The sequence below is a fragment of the Ictidomys tridecemlineatus genome, unplaced genomic scaffold (genome assembly GCF_052094955.1).
Source record: "Ictidomys tridecemlineatus isolate mIctTri1 unplaced genomic scaffold, mIctTri1.hap1 Scaffold_64, whole genome shotgun sequence".
Classification (NCBI taxonomy): domain Eukaryota; kingdom Metazoa; phylum Chordata; class Mammalia; order Rodentia; family Sciuridae; genus Ictidomys; species Ictidomys tridecemlineatus.
In genome coordinates, this window is record NW_027524440.1 from 365,215 (window position 1) to 383,842 (window position 18,628).

Here is an 18,628-nt window from a genome sequence, read left to right on the forward strand (position 1 = left end):
AAGCTGCAAAGCAACCCAGAGCTACCCACTGCCTGCATCATGAGACAGATAAGTGCATGTCAGCACGTATCCAGGGTTATAGTAAAGAGCTTCCAAACAGTCTATGATAGTTTTTGAATCCATGGTTCCCAGTATTTCAAATAAATATTTAAATAAAGTGCATGTGTAACAGATACTCTAAGATCCAGTAAGAATTTATCAGTCTTTGGAGATAAGAGCATAAACAGAAAACTCCCTGAGAGCTCAGGGCCCAGGCAAATCACATCTGCATCCTGTCAAAGTCCCCACATCCTGGACATCTTATACAGTTGGCGTAAGGATGAACTAAAGTTCAGGGACAATCATCAAAGGAGAAATAAAAGTAAACTCCACTGGAGCCTGGATGAGGGGGCTGCCCTGAAAATGTCAAATACTCCTAGAAATTTGCCCAAAACAAGCTTGTTAAAACTCAGTTCTAACCTCCTGCTCCTAAAAATCACCTTCCTGCCCCCTTCAGCAGTTCCATCCCTCTGGAATCCTATCTTTCATGCATTTTTACATTTTAAGGATATACAGATTTGACTTATCTAAGAGCACGTAAGACTTAATTTTGTATTTCCAGTAATCATTTGTTGAGGTCACCCCACTTATTAAAAGACAATTTTTCTCTTATATCCAATAAAGGATTTCCTATGCAGTTTATCCAAAGCCCCTGTTTAAAATGAGTCTAGCAAGAAATGCAGTTAATGCATTGTTTCCTAATAATTTGACAATGATTTTCATTATTATTACTGTATGAACAAGAGAGTTTTAAAATAATACACTGAAATGTGAACTATTTCATATGATAATTTTGCTGTAAAAGTCAATGCCTCCATCAAATAAAAACAAATATTCAGCATCAATTAATCAAATAGGATAATCTACACCAAAGCGTACCCACAATGAGATGGAAAGGCAAAAGTCAAAACCAATGGCAAAAAGGAGAATCCCATGTATTGTGTGAATTCATACAGCTCTCAGAAATATTTATTTCTAGATACAGTATTTTAAACCAGGAGTCTTCAGACTCATATATTAAAACTGCCTTAAATACAAAGAGCCCCATCACCTGTAAAATGCTGCAGATTGGTAAATAATGATTAAAAGTACAAAATTATGCAAAAACCCCACCCTTTGATAAATTGGTTTTTAAAAATTCTTAATTGAGGTTCTCTAAAGTGAGACATTAAGTGTATTGCCCACTAGGTGTATTGGTTGCTAGGGGAAGGAGGGTTAGGCAAATCAATACTTGCTGTTCCCAGCTCCCTCTTGGGAACACTGGACCACATCCTGGGATCCCAGAAGGCGGCTTTCAGAAGAGGCAGCCAAGTGCGCTATGACCGCACTGCAGGAGCCTGGCGCGCACCTCTGAGCGCCCAGCTGTGGTGGGGGGGGCAGCCTCCCCTGCGCCTTTCCACCTTCTCCTGGGTCACGCCCCCGCCCCCGCCCTGCCCTCCTCCCCGCTGGGGCTCTTCGACCCCCGCAGCCCTAGCCCTAGCCCAACACAGGCCCTCTGCCCATCGACCTCTTCATGTCCTTTTCCTCCAGTGTAGCTCCCGCTTTTCCTTCTGCGCTTCCTCCTGGCGCGTCCTCTCGACCTCTTCTGCCTTCTTCTTTTCTTCCTTGGCCTCCTTGTACTGCCACTTGGGGCTCTGCAGGTGGGTGCTGTCCTTGGTGCTGCCCTTTCGGCCTATGCTCTCTGGCTGGAAGGTGGGCGCAGGCGCCTTGCTGATGCCGACCCTGGAGACCACCACACCCGGCCGCACACTGCTCCAGCGCAGGAGCTGCAGGGGCAGGAGGCTGGCCTTCCGCCGGCCAGAGGCTGACCCCTGGGCCCCTGGCAGGTAAGGAGACGGGGGATTGAGCCTCCTCTCCGGAGCCCCCCACCACCTCAGAAGTCTGAAATTGCTGTTCAGCACCTTCTGCCTCATCCCTCTCTTGGGCAAGGGTGTCCTGGTCCCCCTTAGTTGCCAGGATTTCCTGCACTGCCAGCCGCCGTTTTCTAACATAGGAAGGGTCCTCAGGACACACAGTTTGGCAGACGATGGCCCCAGCAGGACTATAAAGGCTTGTGATCATCCTGACGATATGGTCAAGGACGCCCCCCATCCCCCAGGCCCCCACGTGAGCGCGAGGTCAGTAGAGACCACACGAATTCAGCGAGCCTCTGCAAGCAGTGTTTGGAGGCTGCAGGCTTCAGAACCGCCTCCAGGGTCAGCGGCAGCTCTGGCTTGTACTTCTCGCCAAGCTGTTCAGGGCAGGGTCGCTCCAGCAGCCTCTGCATGAGTTGGATGGCCTCCACCCTGCCTGTGTAAGCAACCCACTCCTGGAGTGACATCCTGCGGTGGCTGTTCTGGGAGTGTATATCTGCCCCTGAAAAACAAGAAGCACAAATTGATGGCTTCAGCAGCAACTCAAAGAATGGAAGAAAGGTTAATTTTCCAAAACCTAATAACAAGCTCTATCCTGGACCACTGCCACCTGCATGTAACAGTCACCTACTGCATTTACCACTGCAACAAGAAAAGGTTTCTCATGCATCATTTGATGTTTTTGTCTTTTCTAAATAAAAAATTTGTCTGAATCTAAATCATAATTTTTTTTATTTAAGAAATAAGATTCCACCGGAGCACAGTGCCTCACTCCTGTAATCTCAGCAGCTCAGGATGTTGAGGCAGGAGGATTGATTGAAAGTTCAAAGCCAGCCTCATCAATAGCAAGGCACTAAGCAAGTCAGTGAGCCCCTGTCTCTAAATAAAATACACAATAGGGCTGGGGATGTGGTTGAGTGCCTCTGAGTTCAATCCCTGGTACCCAAAAGAAAGAAAGAAGATTGCATAGCTCTCTGCCAATGGAGACATGATTAGACAACAAAAATGTCTTGAGATCACTTCATGATACAGCTGGAGTGCTCTAAATGCTAACGGTAACAGTCACTTGCAAGGCACTCGGTACCATATCTTCTGTCCTGTCACTTGGAAGGCTGCTGTGGATCCTCTTTTGTGGAAAATGGTGGTCCTCCACATCTTCCACTGGGTAGTTAACTGGCTGGGGGACTGCAGCCCATATTTCTACAGACCAGACAGTGGGCTATTCCAAAACAGAGTCCATATCTTATGCATTTTTCTTCTGCAACACATCTAATCCTGGCAGGTAGGAGGCATGCCTATAACAAAGGTTCATTACAGAATGAATGATGGTCACAGTGGCTGGGGGCCTTCCTGGGCTGCAAAGCTGGCAAGCTCCATGGAGTAGAGAGCTCCAGGGAGCACCTTGGGTCCCCTGCACTCAGCTCTGTGTGCTAACAACCACCCAGCAGGGCAGATGTGATGGTCAGTATTCTGTGTCAGCTTGGCTACACTAGAACATCCAGTGCTTTAATCAAACACTAATCTAGGTGTGGCCTGAAGGGATCTTGTAGCTTTGGCTAACACCTTCTAATCAGTTAACTTTAAGTCAAGGAGATCAACCCCAAAGAAGTGGCTAGGCCTCATCCAATCATTGACTACCTTAAGACCAAAGACTCAAATTTCCTAGAGAAGAAAAAGTTCTTGTTGCATTTATATATGAATATGCAACAGCAAATCCCATTGTTTTATATATAATTATAATATACCATACTACAGGGATGCAGCCACATCAATGTTTATAGCAGCTCAATTCACAATAGCTTATCTGTGGAACCCACCTAGATGCCCATCAGTAGATGGGTGGATAAAGAGACTGGTATGTATGCACAATGGACTATTTATCAGCATTAAAAAGAATAAAATTATGGCATTTGCATGTAAATAGATAGAGCTGGAGAATATCATGCTACATAAAGTAAACCAGTCCCATAAAACCAAAGGCAGAATTTTTTCTCAGATTAGTGGGGGTGGGGGGCATGGGAAGAATGGAGAAACTTTTGATTGGGCAAATAGGAGGGTGGGGCAAGGAAGGGGACGTGGGGCAGGAAAGATGGTGGAATGAGACAGACATCATTACCCTAGATACATGTATAATGACACGAATGGTATAACTATATATCATGTACAACCAGAGAATTGAAAAGTTATGCTCCATTGTGTACAATGAATTGAAATATATTCTGCTGTCATATATAACTATGTAGAATCAATAAAACATAAAAAATTATAATGCACCAACAAAAAAACATGAAATAAAAGGAAAAGTTCTGCCTCTAGACTTCAGTATTAACTCCTACCAGTGGGCCTAGCCTACAAATTTTAGACTTACCAACCCCCACAACTGCATAAGCCAATTCCTTAAAATAAATCTCTTAATCTATGCACCCTATCAGTTCTGATTGTCTAGAGAATCTTTAATGATGTATCCCCAACGTCTTTCTGAATGTCTCTCCATTCTACCCACTACCCTCCCACATTCAAACATTCCAACATTAAACTCCAAATCATCCTGGTGAAATATGCATAAATTTAAACTTGGCAATGTAGAAATTATTACTAAGTTGCTGTTAATCTTGGTCCAAACTCAGCCCCACATACAGTTAGAAATCATTCAGGATTTCAAGTCCCACTAGTCATATCTCTACTGGAAAGCAATGTGAAAAACTAGGGCAATTATCTAGTCTGTGAGCTCCCTGGAGACAAGCCTGGCAGAGGCAGCTTCATTTATATTCCCGACAGACCCAGGTGTTGACATGCAGTAGCTGATCAATACGTGCTGAGCTGAGAGGGGCGGCGGCGGGCTGCCACTTCCTTGCCCTGCCAGCCAATAGTGGCCTCATAGCCAGGCACACCTGGCTCACCTGAGCTCACCTGCTAATGGTCTTAATTCTGGGACACATTAAAGAATAGCCATCTTACAAGAGTGGTAATTATTTGGAACCAGAAATCAGGAAGTACAATTTATAAACTGACTAAAATGAAAAGGGGGCAGTAAAAATGTCATTGCAGAAAATAGATGACACATTAAACCTTAATTAATTGCTTGTCACTTAAAAAAGGAACAAATTGCAAAATTAAAATCTTAATGAACACTGTGGGAAAGAGACATTTTTCAAATGCTAATGGAAAATGAAAGGAACAGCTGTCCACAACGCAGCATTCTTCTTCCTGTTGTCCCCACCTTTTCAAAGTGCTCAGAAAATACAAACACCCCAAAGAACAAGAGTCATTGTGACTGCCATGCAGTTCTAGGATCTGAGGGGTGCTCAATTAGGGATTCAATTCCTAAGAAACCACTTCTAAGGGTGACATTGATGGCCAGGACATAGCAAGTAAATTATAAATGACAAGCAAAGTTACCCTTCAGTGTCCACAGGGGATTGCTTCCAAGACCCCCATGGACACCAAATTCCAAGGATGCTCAAGTCCCTTCTAGAAAATGGCATGATCTTTGCATATAACCTATGCACTTCCATAGACACCAAACCATTTCTAGATTACTTATAAAACCTAAGGCAAGGTAAATGCTGTGTAAACAGTTGCTAGGCTGTATTGTCTAGTGACCAGTGACAAGGTAACAGGTCTGTACCGGTTCCATACAAATGCATTTTTTAGAGATATTTTATATCTGTAGTTGCCTGAATTCATGAAACAGAACCCAGGACATGGGAGGATCAAATGTACTGATGATTAACATTTTACTTGAATACCTTTAAAAGAATATAGAGAACTTCCAAAATGCCACTGTGTCCATCTTCTCCCAGGACACCACCAGCATCCTTGCCTCCTACCCAACAGTGCTTAAACCTGTGGACCAAGGGTGTGCTCTTGCCAATGGGTCCACTTTCCACCTTGCTGACAGCTAAGAGTTGTCTGCACAAAATCATCCTCTATTGTATTGAAAGCAACATACTCAGTTCTAGGCAATGGATCATAATGATCTAGCCTAAGACTGCCCAACCTCAGCGTTATTGGCATTTTTGGCCATGCTTGTGGTGAGGGCTATCCTGTGCACTGAAGGACTTTTAACAGCACCTCTGGTGACTACTCGAGATATTAGTAGCACCCCACCAGCTGTCACAACCAGAAATGTACCCAGCTGTTGCCAAATGTCACCTGGGAAACAATATAATCCCTGACTCTGAACCATTGGTTTAACTTAATGACTGAAGTCTGTTTCCCCTTTGTCCAGCTGCCTGTGTCCAAGCAACCTTGTGCTGGCCTGAGCCCTATGGGGTATTCACCTCCTGAGAACAGGGACAAGTGTATATGCTGCTGTTGCCATTGCCTCCTAACAGAGGTCTGGTGACTGTCTTGGAATCAAGAGGTGACAAAGCAGGAAGCCAAGGGAATTGATGAATAGGAGAAGAAACTCAGGTCCATGTTGTCTTCTCTAAACCAAAGCCAGCTTTGGACATTGACCACCAACCTTAAGACTCCTAGTGAGATACAAGGAAAAGACACCTGTCTAATCCACTCTCAAGCCTGGACTTCTGCTACTGCAGTGGAAAACATCCCAAACTAGTGCCAAAGGGGAAAAATGATGTTCCAGCCCTCTCAGTTCACTTTCCCTGGGAGTCAGGCCAGGCCCCCGAGGACAGTGGGAGGTGGGCGCAGTAGTCACTTTCTTTTTTCTTCTCCACCAGCCCCCACCATGAAGGCATCCTTCCTAGGCAGCCCAGCCCAGGCTGCCCTCCTGCAACAGGAGGTGACACACCACAAGGGTGGGCCAGCCCTTGCCAGCTTCCTGCTGGGCCACCTTGTAGCCTTCTTCTGGGGCACTGGTTGTGTAATCAGCTCAGCAAGTCAGGATTGCAAGGTCATGGGGGAGAGCCTGCTGTCCAGCCCAGTGGGACTGAGGAGCTACCTCCGTGGCACAGCAAGTGGGAAAAGTGTACCCTGCCCCCATGAGGGGCTAGAATTGGAAGATAAATCCCCCAGTGTCCTTGTCCCTTGGGGTATCTTCCAGATGGATTCTGCTCATCTCTCAGAGGGCCCAGCAGGGCTGAGTCCCAGTCACCCACCAGCAACTGCTCAGGAGCCCGAGGTCACTGAATTAGCATTGTCTCTTCCCAACTCACTCCCCCCACCCGCACCCTGCCAGGCTGCTTCCCAAAAGCAACCTTTGAAAAAATCTATTTGTCCTCAAGTCCTTGTCTCAGGGTTTGATTTGGGTATGAAGGGGTGTGGTATGAATTTCCTGAGTTAATTTTTCTCTAATAACGTGAAACAACTCCAGTGTGGCAAATTCTCAGTTCACAAAAAAATTCCCGTTTTCCTCATAAACAGAAATCAACATCCTACTATAAGTCCCTGGTTTACCAGAAGTCTAGTCAGGGCTTGCTGGAGATGAGCAGAACTGTGGAGCAAGAACATGGTGTCTTTTCTGGCTCTTCATCTTCCTTTTAATCTATGTGCTCCCTGGAATCATGCAAGATGCAGGCCTTTGATTGTTTCTCCTCCTGAGGCAGCAGCCTTATTTTACAGCGCACTTCAGTATAAACAGGGGCTCTCAAAAGCAACCTGGAACCTGGCAATCTTCATAAAAAAATCCTGTGCTCCATGCGGCTTCTCAGAGCCAACCAATTTAAATAGACTTGTCACTCTGGGACATTAATATTCCACTGAATCAACAAGGTCCTGCTGCCTCCCTTGGGATTGTCATCAGCACAGAAGACAATATTAGGAAGCCAAAACCAAAGACCAACTAAATCAGGTTTCCAGAATCCGGTTATATTTTTTATTTAAATTAAAATTTATGATACTTCTAACATTCTTTTGTTCTATTGCACAATGCAGACCCAAGCTGATCTGTACCTGTACATTACAGATGGTGAGAAAATCTAAATATTTGAGGGTTTCATCCAATTTGATCATTCATCACATATAAGCTGAAATGTTTGCTATTGAAAATAAACTGCAACTCAGAAACTAAGGTGCAGAAAAACATTCAGGAAATGAAGATTACCTCATCTGAAGAACTTAGAAAGGCATGTTTTTATAAGTAGTAATGGTTGCACACTTTACTTTTCAAATTATCACAGGATGACAATTTTGCAGTTAGTTGCTGGGTAACCTTCCTAAGCTATATTCACTCCATATTGAAGGGTCTGTCAATCTAAAAGAAATGCTCAGGCTGTTGGGAACTTTCAATGCTTTAAGTTTTCCTGATATGGATATGTTTAAATGGAAATAAGAGACATAAAAATAGTTGAGAATTGTAATCTAACTTAGTAGTGACAATAGCAAATGACCACTCCCAACTAAAGCCTAAGGGGGCAGCTTGAATGCTCCCTTGAAAAGGTCTCATCTTTATTTTAGACAACATAGAACCAGCTGGGAGGGAGAAACATATCTAAGAACAAAAAGATCTTCTCTTTTCTTTTATCCTTTCTCATTTATTAGCTATATCAGTAGTCCCTGCCCCCCCCCACACACACACACAGAGGATGTTTGGCAGTGCCTGGGACATTTTTGGATGTCATGACTGGGGATACTTCAGCCATCTAGAGGGTAGAGGCCAGGGACATCAGTTGTTTGAACCTCCCCCTACCTCCACAATATGAACTTATCTGGCCCCAAATCTCAAAGTCATGCCAAGGTTAAGAAACCCCTGATTTACATGCTTACTACCCTAGTAAATTAAAGATCTCATCACAGGATATTTTTCAAAGAGAAAAATATGCCTTGTTATTTTATTCACTTAATGAATAACTACAGAATACAAAAACTTCCTAATAATGGTAACCACACAATTCTAAGTGACATGCCCTGATGGCAGGCATCTAGGGTGGCCCTGGCAGGAGAGAGCTCCCTCCCTCAGCATCATCACAGTTTCCATCCCAGAGAAGCGGAAACCACAGTCCAGAAAGCTAAGTGACTGCCACAGGTATGAAGCTGGATTGAAGCCTGGGCCTGGCTTTCTGGGTCACTTACCCTCAGCACAGTGCAGAGGGAAGCCCAAGGCATGGACAGGAGAGGGCCTGTGCCCACAAGGGCTCCAGACTTTACTAGGGGAGAACTCCCAAGGGTGACAGGGAAGAGCATCTACAGATTCGATGTCTAATCTGTAACACAACTGGGGGGTACAGGACACCTTAACACCCAGCCCATTGCCCCCAGCACAATCTCCCCCCAAGAGATGTGGAGGGCATTTCTGTAATCCTATAACTACTGCAGTAAATGCCGGAAACTTCTAAGAGACACAAAGAAGACAAAATGACAATGATAGAGAGAATGAGCCCCTCATCTTTTCCAGGGTGATTAGAAGGCAATTGACCCCCCACCAAAAGGGAAAAAAAGTTGGTAATTCAAATTAACTTGTTGGTAAAAATGCATGTGATGTGATTGACACCATACACTGTCAGTTGAAAAAGTAAATTACTAAAAATCTGAACTCAATTAAAACTCAATCCAAAAGTAATAAAAGTAGATGAAGCTTCTGCCACTCACAAGAGCATCCTACAATCACCATTTAATTAGGAGGGACCACTTCTCACTGATACAGGACAGGCAGGACCTAAACTCTGCTGAAACTGAGATCTTGCTTTTCAAAACCAAAACTGCTACTGAATCAAAAGCACAACCAATGGGATTAATTTTAATTATGATCCTTTTATATTTCTAAGTAGATTTGCAATCTTCAAAACCTCCATCCATGTTCTTCGAGTTTATTTGTCCTATAACATCCTGTAAGACATGGAGTTTAAAGCAGGAAGAAAAAAAATTAAAAGTTGTAAATCCCCAAATCTCAGAAGGATGAAAGAAAAACAGGGAGCCAGCTGGGGTCCTGGGACAGAGAAGGAGCATTAACGGAGGAGATGGGATCTGGAAGAGCTCTGATGGCATTCCCAGGAGAATCACTATCTGAATGTTGGCCCCCGCCAGACTTCATATGTGTGGCACTCCATACTCAAGGAGATGGTATAAAAAGGTGGGGGCTTTAGAAGGTGCTTGGTCACAGGATGGACATCAGGAATAGGATTGGTGCCCTCATGCAAGAGGCCAGAAGGTGCCCACAGCCCTTTCAACACGGAGGACATGACAAGAGGGAACAGGCCCCCACTGGACATCAATCTGCTGGTGCCTTGATCTTGGCTTCCCTGCCTCTGAACTGTGAGCAATAAACATATTGTTTATAAATCATCCCATTTGGTATTTTGCTATAGCAGCAAGAATGGACTAAGAGAGGGAAAATGTCAGTTCTTCAGGAACTCGTAGCACTAAGCAGAATTGGCTGACCCCAGTGCCACAGCAAAAAATAAAGATAAATTAAGGCAGCAAACAAATACGAGCAACAGCTATTGGATATTGAGTGCATTACATGTACTTAGACACATCTTCTCCCTTAATTCTCAAAATAACCTGGTGAGGTGGCACTAAAGACTATCCTGGACCCCAGTTTCAAGTCAGGAAAAAATTAGCAGTTCATCAGAAGGAATTTGGTTTATCTAGCCCCTTTTTAATATTCTATTTTGAGGCAAGGTCTCACAAATTTGCCAAAGGTGGCCTTGAACTTGTGATTTTCTGGCCCTAGCTTCTGAAGTCACTGGAATTACTGAACATGCACCAGTACACCTGGCCCCAAAGTAATGATTTTGAAAGTGAATAAAAATAAGTGCAATTAGAGTTTTTTGACCACCCTCTCTCCCCCCAGTAACAATTTCTTCTTGTGCAAACATTTTGCCTCTGTGCTTTTAGCAGGTCTAACCACAGGCCTGGGAAGAGAGCACAGGGGTAGAGCATGGAGATATCTCCCATGAGGAGGAAGGGCTTTTATTCTTGTCCCAGCCTTTGTCCCACCATGGTGGCTCCTGACCATCTCAGTCCCCGGGTAGTGGGTGGGAGTATAATTGAAGTTTTTTTTTTCCTTTTGCTCATTGGTGTATTTTTTCTTTTAAAGTTTTTTAAATGCCCATGCAGTATTTCTGCAGTCACTTATGTTTTCAATTGTAAAAGAGCACAATTGGCTCTGTGCTGGGCAGGTTGCTGCTGAGAAGGCCTGAGAATGCTGAGCACAAAAGCATGTCCACTATCTCCAGGGAAGTGGGGAGGGATGGACAGGGGTCACCACTGTGGCCTGGGCGGCTCTGAACTGTGACCTCCAAACACAGAGGGAATTAGTAGTGGTGGAGATACACTCTTGCCTCATGGACACCAGTCATGCTGGCTTTGGCCACTGTGCTAGGAAGGTCAGGAACAGCAGCCCCACTTAGCACCCAGTGTGGAGCAGAGGACAGTGATGACTCCCTGCCCTGTCTTCTTCTCCACTTTTTGTGTGGCACTACCCAGTGTTTCTGGTAGAATGGAGCATGGATTTTCTACATCCCAATGCCAAAGAAGTGACCCATCCAGGGTGAGCATGGGGAGACAGAAAGCTGGGTCCCAGAGTCAAGCTGGGGGCTGGTGGTGGTGCTTGAAATCTATACCTGAGGATGCCTGGCATTTGGTGCTAGGAGGGGAGAAATACTAGATAGGGCCACTGGGTGCTCTGGAAGGGGACAGATGAGGGGCTGAATCACACGCCACAATCCTAAGGAGGTGGTTCCAGATGTGAGAGGTGCAGGTGGCTTGGGTGCATTTCTGGAGCTAAAAACTCCAGATCAACTCATGTAGATGTGGGTCTCTGAGGCCAGCCAGGGTCCCCAACTTTACCTGCCTGATGTTTCCACAGCCTACAAGGAGAAGATGGAGGAGCTCCCACTTGTGTCCCTGTTCTTCTCCTGCTTCCTGGCTGACCTTCTGAATAAGTCATCTTACATATATGAAGGTCAGTGAGGACTCAGTTGAGGAAGAAAGGAGTAGAGGCTCCCTCCTGTGCATGAGGGTGCAGTCCCCAGCCCCCATTTCATGAAACTCTCCTTCCCATGCACATGCTCCTACCCAGAGTGCCAGGGTCCAAGCTGCAGGGGTCTAGCCTAGGGCACTAGATGGCAGCTTGGCTCTGAATCAGGCCCTTTCTAGAGCACTCCCTCTTAGCTTCACCTTTGTTCATTTCTTGAACAAACAACACCAAGGGGAACCAGGCAGAGAGTCCACCCTCAGGAACAAACCAGAAGGGAAGAGGGGATACGGGTGGTTGAGGGGTCTCCTAGGGAAGGAGGAGATGCTCCAAGAGTCTGGAGGTGGGAAGAGGGCTTCCTGCCTGGGCTGTGGTGGCTGTACTGCTCGGGGCCAGTGTCAGAGATGGTTCCTAGACACTGCATGTCCAGGTTCTCCTGCTGGGTGTGGGGGACAGGTCACCTCTTATTTCCTGTTGAGAGGAAGGGGTGTGGTTGTCCTGGCAGTAGGTGATGGTGGGTTTGGATGACCTGGGATTGTCTTTTCTGTTTAGGCTGGTGTGGGAAACCGTGTAGGAGGAAAGATCAAAGCCAGATGAAAGACAGTGCTGAATGGACAGAAAGAAGAGAACAGGGTAGGAGCAGTCAGTGTCCACAGGCCACACAGTCAGTGGGTAGCAGGACGAGGAGGGGCCTGGTTGGGCAGTGGGTAAAATGCACCACTGTCTGACACCAGCAAGGACAATGGGTGAAAGAGCTAATCCTCGGAGGAGGCTGGTGGTAGAGGCAGAAGCCAAGGCAGCTGCTGTTGCTGTGGCTGGTGTCAGACATCACATGTCCCCAGGGCCCTAATTGAGGAGCCTGGGGCCTTACTGTTGCTATGGACCTTGGGCCCTATCAGCCCTCTGACCTTAGGTAGCAGTGCTCAGGACAGAACCAGGCCCAAGGCCACTGGTTTGCCACAGGGACCCAGCTCTCCTGGTCCATGTGCATGTTTTAGGGGTCCCAGCTATTCTTCAGCAGGTAAGCAGTCCTCGCTCTCATCATGCAGCAGACACAAGGGACCTGAACTGGTGCGTCATCTTGGACATGGAAGTCATTGAACTGAACAAATGCACCTCGGGCTAGTCCTTCAAAGTCATCCTGAAGCCACCTTCCTTTGATGGGATGCCCGAGTTCAATGCCTATTTTCACTGGCGGCAAGACCCATCACTGGAAGAGATCCAGAAGAAACTAGAAGTGGCCGAGGAACGAAGGAAGGTAAGTGCTTCCTTTTTTTTTTTTTCCGCTCCCTCTTAGCATGGGCAGGAGGGAGTTAGAGAAGATAGTTTCTTCTCCATGGATCTGTACGTTGTGCAGGCCCTGGCTCTGGTCAGCACGTGCAAGCCCCTCACTCTGATGCTATCCTTTGAGGGGCACCAAGGCCTCTACCAAGTACCTTGTGGGCGGGAAGCAATCTGGGTCTGATTTCAGGCTTCCCCAATTAATAAGGGATGACTCGAGACAAACTCTTGAAAAAAAAATAAAAATCTACAGTCACAATAGAAGAGGGCATGGGCTCAGAGGCCACGTCCAAAACAAATAATTGAGGCTGGTCTGGTGATAGAGAGTTTGAAAGACTATTTGCAAACACTTCTGTCTCATTATACTACTGCCTCACAAGTCCATGGTGGTAAGCAGAACAGGCATTATCCTTGATGTAGATGAGCAAACCAGTCAGAGAGTCAGATGATTGTGCTGGATGACATAGCTAACATGGGCAGATTTGGGACTAGAAACCAGTGCTTCAGCTCTGCATCCAGGTGGCTCTTTGCTTGCCTTTGTTAGGGAGAACAGCCCACCATTGTGTCAGTAGGCTTTCATCACTGAGAGGGCCTTTGGAGACAAGGAAAGGGGGGCTGGAAACCCAGGGCCCAGGAGCTTACCTGAGAAGCAATTGGAAAGGTTCACACTGGGGAACATGAGCTGTGGAGGTAGGGAAGACTCCAGGCAGCAAGGTGCCAGCACAGACATTTGAGAGGGCATCTTTCTCTGGGACCTTGATCCTACTCACCTTTATTCACTGGAGGAGACAGCAGGTGGGGTGGGAAAACCTTCTGGGCCAGTCTTTGGGTCACCAGTGGTCTACACCAGAATTATTTGGTGCAAAGTTTAAAACTACACATACTTGGACCCTGCCACACACCTACTACCATGGCTTTCTAGGGATGGTCTCTGGGGACCATAGAGGTTCCCAGGTGATGCTGACACATGGTGGAGTTTGAGAACTACTGCTTGATCTACACTGTTCTCTGCCTCCAACCCATGGGAAGTTCCAGGTCCTCTCTAGGGACAGAGCTCTAGATTAAAGTCTAGCTTGGGAGCCTGGGTTGCCTCAATGGGTCTACTTCCAGTCAATTCTGCCATTTGAACGTGATTATACCAGGGACTGAAAGGCGGGTCATTTACCCAGCACCTGCCAAATGCAAGGTGCCATTGTGGGAAATACAAACTAGAAGACAAGAGGATCTGGAAGTTTGCACAGTGAGCAGTAGCATGAGGCAGGCAGGATGCAGCACTGCAGGTGGACACTGCCTTCACAGAGCTCAGGAGGTGCCAGAGCTGCCCTCCAGGCCCGGCCGTGATCAGAGAACGTGACCCAGCTTGAGGAGTCAGCTGAGGCCATGCAGCTGGCCATGTAGCTGGCCATGTAGCTGGCCATGCAGCTGGCGGGCTGCAGAGGGCGGGGCCTGCCTTTGGGCTGAATTACAAATGAAGGATCTCTTACCATAAGAAAGCAGGTGAAGGAGGCGGAGGGGGGTGGGCAATAAGCAATAAGGGGAATGGACCAGGAATTCAGGCAGATGGCGCAGACTGGTGACTTGTAGGCGGGGCTTGCAGTGGTCCTGCTCTCCTAGGGGCTCCTCCTGCACAAGCTACCCCAGCAGCTCCCTATAATAAGTCAAGCCAAGCTGCCAGTCCAGCTGTCACAGTAGCCAGATAAGGGGGAAAGAGGCTGGGGGCCCTGCGGGAGGCTGGGACCCACCTGTCCCTGGGCTCACTCACCTGCCGCATTCTGCCACTCCCAGGACGCCTTGGCCGACACTGCTCTGCTGTTCCTGATAGCCATCCTGTGCTGCCCTTCTCTCACCCCTCTACCTTCCTTTAGGCCCGGCGAAGCCTGTGTGACCTGCCCTGTCCCTCCCTTTCTTCCCAGGACAAGCATGCGGAAGAGGTGTGGAAAAACAAGGAGCTGAAGGAAGAGGCCTCCAGGTAAAGCCCAGAGGCCAAAGAAGTTTCCAGGAAAGCTGTACAATCCCACAGCTCTGGTTCCAGCAGCCTCCCCGTCGACTGCTCTCCCAGCACTGGGTTTGGGGAGGAGGGGGGGCCTAGGGGCGTTTCCTCTGCTTTTGGTGTTTGTACATGTAAAGAATTGACCAGTGAAGCCATCCTATTTGTTTCTGGGGAACAATGATGGGGTGGGAGAGGGGAAAGAAGGAGAGTTTGGAAAGGAGAAGAAGTCACGGACATTGTGACACTACCCACTGCAGAATCAGGTGACCAAGGCCTCCGATTTTCAGGCTCTGCCTGGAAGAGCAGCCTCCAGGCACCCTGTTGAGGGAAGATGAGAACAAGGGGCAGTGGAGTTCAGGATGAATGATGGGCAGAGTCCTGAGGAGCCGTGGCTGCAGGGCCCACAGGATAAGAAGCCCAGCCAGAGCAGTGCAAGGCAGACATGTCACTCTGCCTAGCAGCAGGAGGAATGAGGTGTGTGTGTGTGTGTGTGTGTGTGTGTGTGTGTGTGTGTGTATGTGTGTTAACCATCATCTTTTGATCATCATGACCAATGAAACGTTTACTACAAATCTCCAGTGCTTTTTTTCCTGAATTTGTTTTTTGAATGACTGGTAGAAAGTTCTAGAAATGTATCCGCCTCCCATCTGATAGCAGGTGCCTCTTAATTTTGCCATCCATGTATCTGAGGTGCTGCTGGGAGAGGTTGGTTAAATTATGCTGGCCTTTGGAATAATTGAAAGGTTTGCTTTTCCCTTCTTTTAAACCTTCCCTGTGGGTTGTTCCTGCCCTGTCCCTCCCTTTCTTCCCAGGACAATCAAGTGGATTGAGTGTAATGAATTGATAAGAAAAGAAACCCAATCTTCCTTACTATGGACTAACATTCTAATACGGTCCCCAGGATTTATTGTAAGAAAGAAGTTGCCTTAATGTGTTAGGCTGCTATAACAAAATACCTTATTCTGGGTCATTTATAAAGGAAAGAGATTTATTGCTCACACTTCTAGAGTCTGGGAGGTCCAAGATCATCTGGTCAAAGCTGCTCTCCACTCAGTCCTCATATGGCAAAACGGTAAAATGAGGGTAAAGCCCTCATGAGCTCATCACCTCCTGAAGGTCCTACCTCTTAACACTATTGCATGGGGGGTAGTTTTCAACATAGGAATTTGGGGGGAACCTCAATAGTCAGACCCTGGCAGAAGCCCTTCTCACCCTGGGAGCTTTGGGATTCTCAGTGCATCAAACTGTGATCAAGAAAATAAAATGTTTGCTAGTGGAAGGCAGAAAGAGCCATTCAGTACCAGAACTCATGTTCTCCAGGACCAGTACCATGGCTGGAAACAGAAGCCCCTCCCACTCCTCCACTGCAAACAGGAGCAGGAGGGCAGTCTGCCTGTCCAGGGGCCCAGAGAATTGCTACACTCTGCCCTGCACACTGTGGAGTTTTGTACAGCTTTGCAAATAAACTCTTTGATATTGCCTTTTGTTTTTTCCACCAGTGGTATTGCAATTTAGCCTTGTTTTAGGAAAGGATAACTGGAGGATCAACATTGATGGTGGTGATGAAGAAGAAGGAGGCGGCGGCAGCTAATGCTTTGAACATTCTTACTAGATGCCTGGAAATTTTCTGAACTTATATATTACCTCACCTAATTCTCACACCAGCTGGAGGAGAAACTTATTCTTATTATCCTATTATATAGGAAAAGAAATTGAGGTATAGAAAGCATAACTCTTGCTCAAATTCACAAAGATAGTTAAGTGGGAGAACAGGGACTTGAATTTGGCAGCTTGCTCCCAGGGTCTGTATTTTTAGCCACTTCACTGTGCTGCTTCTTTTTAAAAAAACTTTTCATTTGTTCATTATAATAATACAGAACATTGGAATCCATTCTCATATTCATACATGCACACAATATAACACTATAATTTGGCCAACATCCTTACCCTTTCCCTCCCTATCTCCCCTCTTCCTCTACTCTACTGGCCTCCTTCTATTTTCTGTGCTGCTTCTTGACACTTCCAAACTAGGCTGTGAGTCCTAGATCAGTGTTTCTGAAGCTGTGAGATATGACTCATTGGATTGTGAGCTCAGCTTTATTGGCCCTACCCAATCTTCCTTCCTTCAGAATAGAACAGAAAACTAAACATTAAAATGAATTCCAGGTAATAAGTACTTTTTCCACAGAAATTGTATCTCAATTTTAGATTTTGTATATGTATTTCTAGCATGCTGCATAAAACATATACATATATATGCACATATATATGCATATATAAATATATATTTTTAAATTTGGGGTGACAATCAGACCCTTTTGAATGAGCATGGAGACAGGATGTCCACTAAGCCCCAGCACCTGACCCTGAAATTTCAAATTATGTGCTCTGCATGGTGCACCTTCAAAGCATTAGGAAACAAATCCTGCCTTAAAAATATTTACAAATGGGGCAGGAAGCTAAGTGGCAAGGCCATGGTTTTTAAATTTCCAATTTACATCAAAATCTCTCAGAGCTTGATAAAGTGCGGATTTCTTTGCTAAGTTTGTAAATGAAAATAATTGACTAGGCTTATTGAAATAGGGTCTTTTGAGGATTCCATCTGCCCTGGAACCTACAATTTAGCAATCGATTTCCATTTTTTTCCTTTTAAAAAATGGTTTAGTAGGATTAAATCTTATTTTAAGTTTTTTTTTTCTGGTAATTGGGAGGATTTATACTAAGTTGGTATTCACCAAGATGGGCAAACTCATTGCTGACAGCTTTTACCTGTCCTCATCTGCCAGTGTCCCTCTGTTTGGCTGCATACGGGGCCCTTCCAGCTGCACAGCCCCTTCCCTAGGATTATCTGGGCCTCCCCACAGTCCAGGAGCTGAAGAGTTTTGGCACTGCAGGGGGCCTCTGAAGACTGTCACTTAAGCCTGACAGCTGCCATCTATTCTTATTGGTTGCTAAGTACAGTATTTACTTATTTTTAATTAACAGATAAAATTATATGATTCTTCATGAACAATGTGATGGTCACAGTTTAAACTGTTCTGAACAACAGAAAACTAAGCCATAGGCAATGCATCCAAGGGTAAGAGGATGACAGGTCTCTGTCAACTGGAGTGGGAGAAGCCTTCCTGTAGAAGAGGGACCCTGGGAGCACAAGGTCACTTCCAATAGGCAGAGTGGAAGAGGCGGGCTGGGGCACAGTGGGTGCTGTGCTGGGCACTGGGGCAGGAGCTGACCCCCTAGAAGGGAACCCATCCATCATCAGTCAGCAAGAGTGTGTGCAGGAAGGGCGCCTGGGGTCCCCATTATGATGCAGCAGAAGGAGGAACTGGGGCTGAGAAAGGGAGGACTGAAGCAGAGGTGTGTTTTAAATCTTGCTGCCCTAAATCAATGACCTTTGATGGAGCTATAGCACTCCTGACAGGGGGAGGTTGGAAATGTGGCAGCAATTTTGGTTAGGACAGGAGAAGGTGCAGGTGGAGGCCTGGGATTCCATGTGAGCACCAGACAGTGTCTCCAGTCTCCCTTGACCTCAAATTGTAAATGAGAGATCTGTTCAGGATGATCCAAGCCCAGGACTTACAGGACCTAGCTTAGTTCTGCATAAGAACAGTGCCCAACCCTAGCCTTTCTAGCTCTGCTAATCCT

General features: G+C 46.3%; 1 long non-coding RNA gene and 1 pseudogene across 1 annotated transcript; one reads left to right on the forward strand and one right to left on the reverse strand.

The window, feature by feature from the left end:
* Positions 1-1,495: 1,495 nt before the first annotated feature.
* Positions 1,496-9,973, reverse strand: LOC101977913 (ankyrin repeat domain-containing protein 33B pseudogene; annotated as a pseudogene).
* Positions 9,974-11,586: 1,613 nt separating this feature from the next.
* LOC101977638 (uncharacterized) lies at positions 11,587-16,464 on the forward strand. The gene is made up of 4 exons (XR_013433766.1): positions 11,587-11,700; positions 12,265-12,345; positions 12,762-12,970; positions 14,907-16,464. It is a non-coding gene; the product is annotated as an uncharacterized LOC101977638 (long non-coding RNA).
* Positions 16,465-18,628: the final 2,164 nt, after the last annotated feature.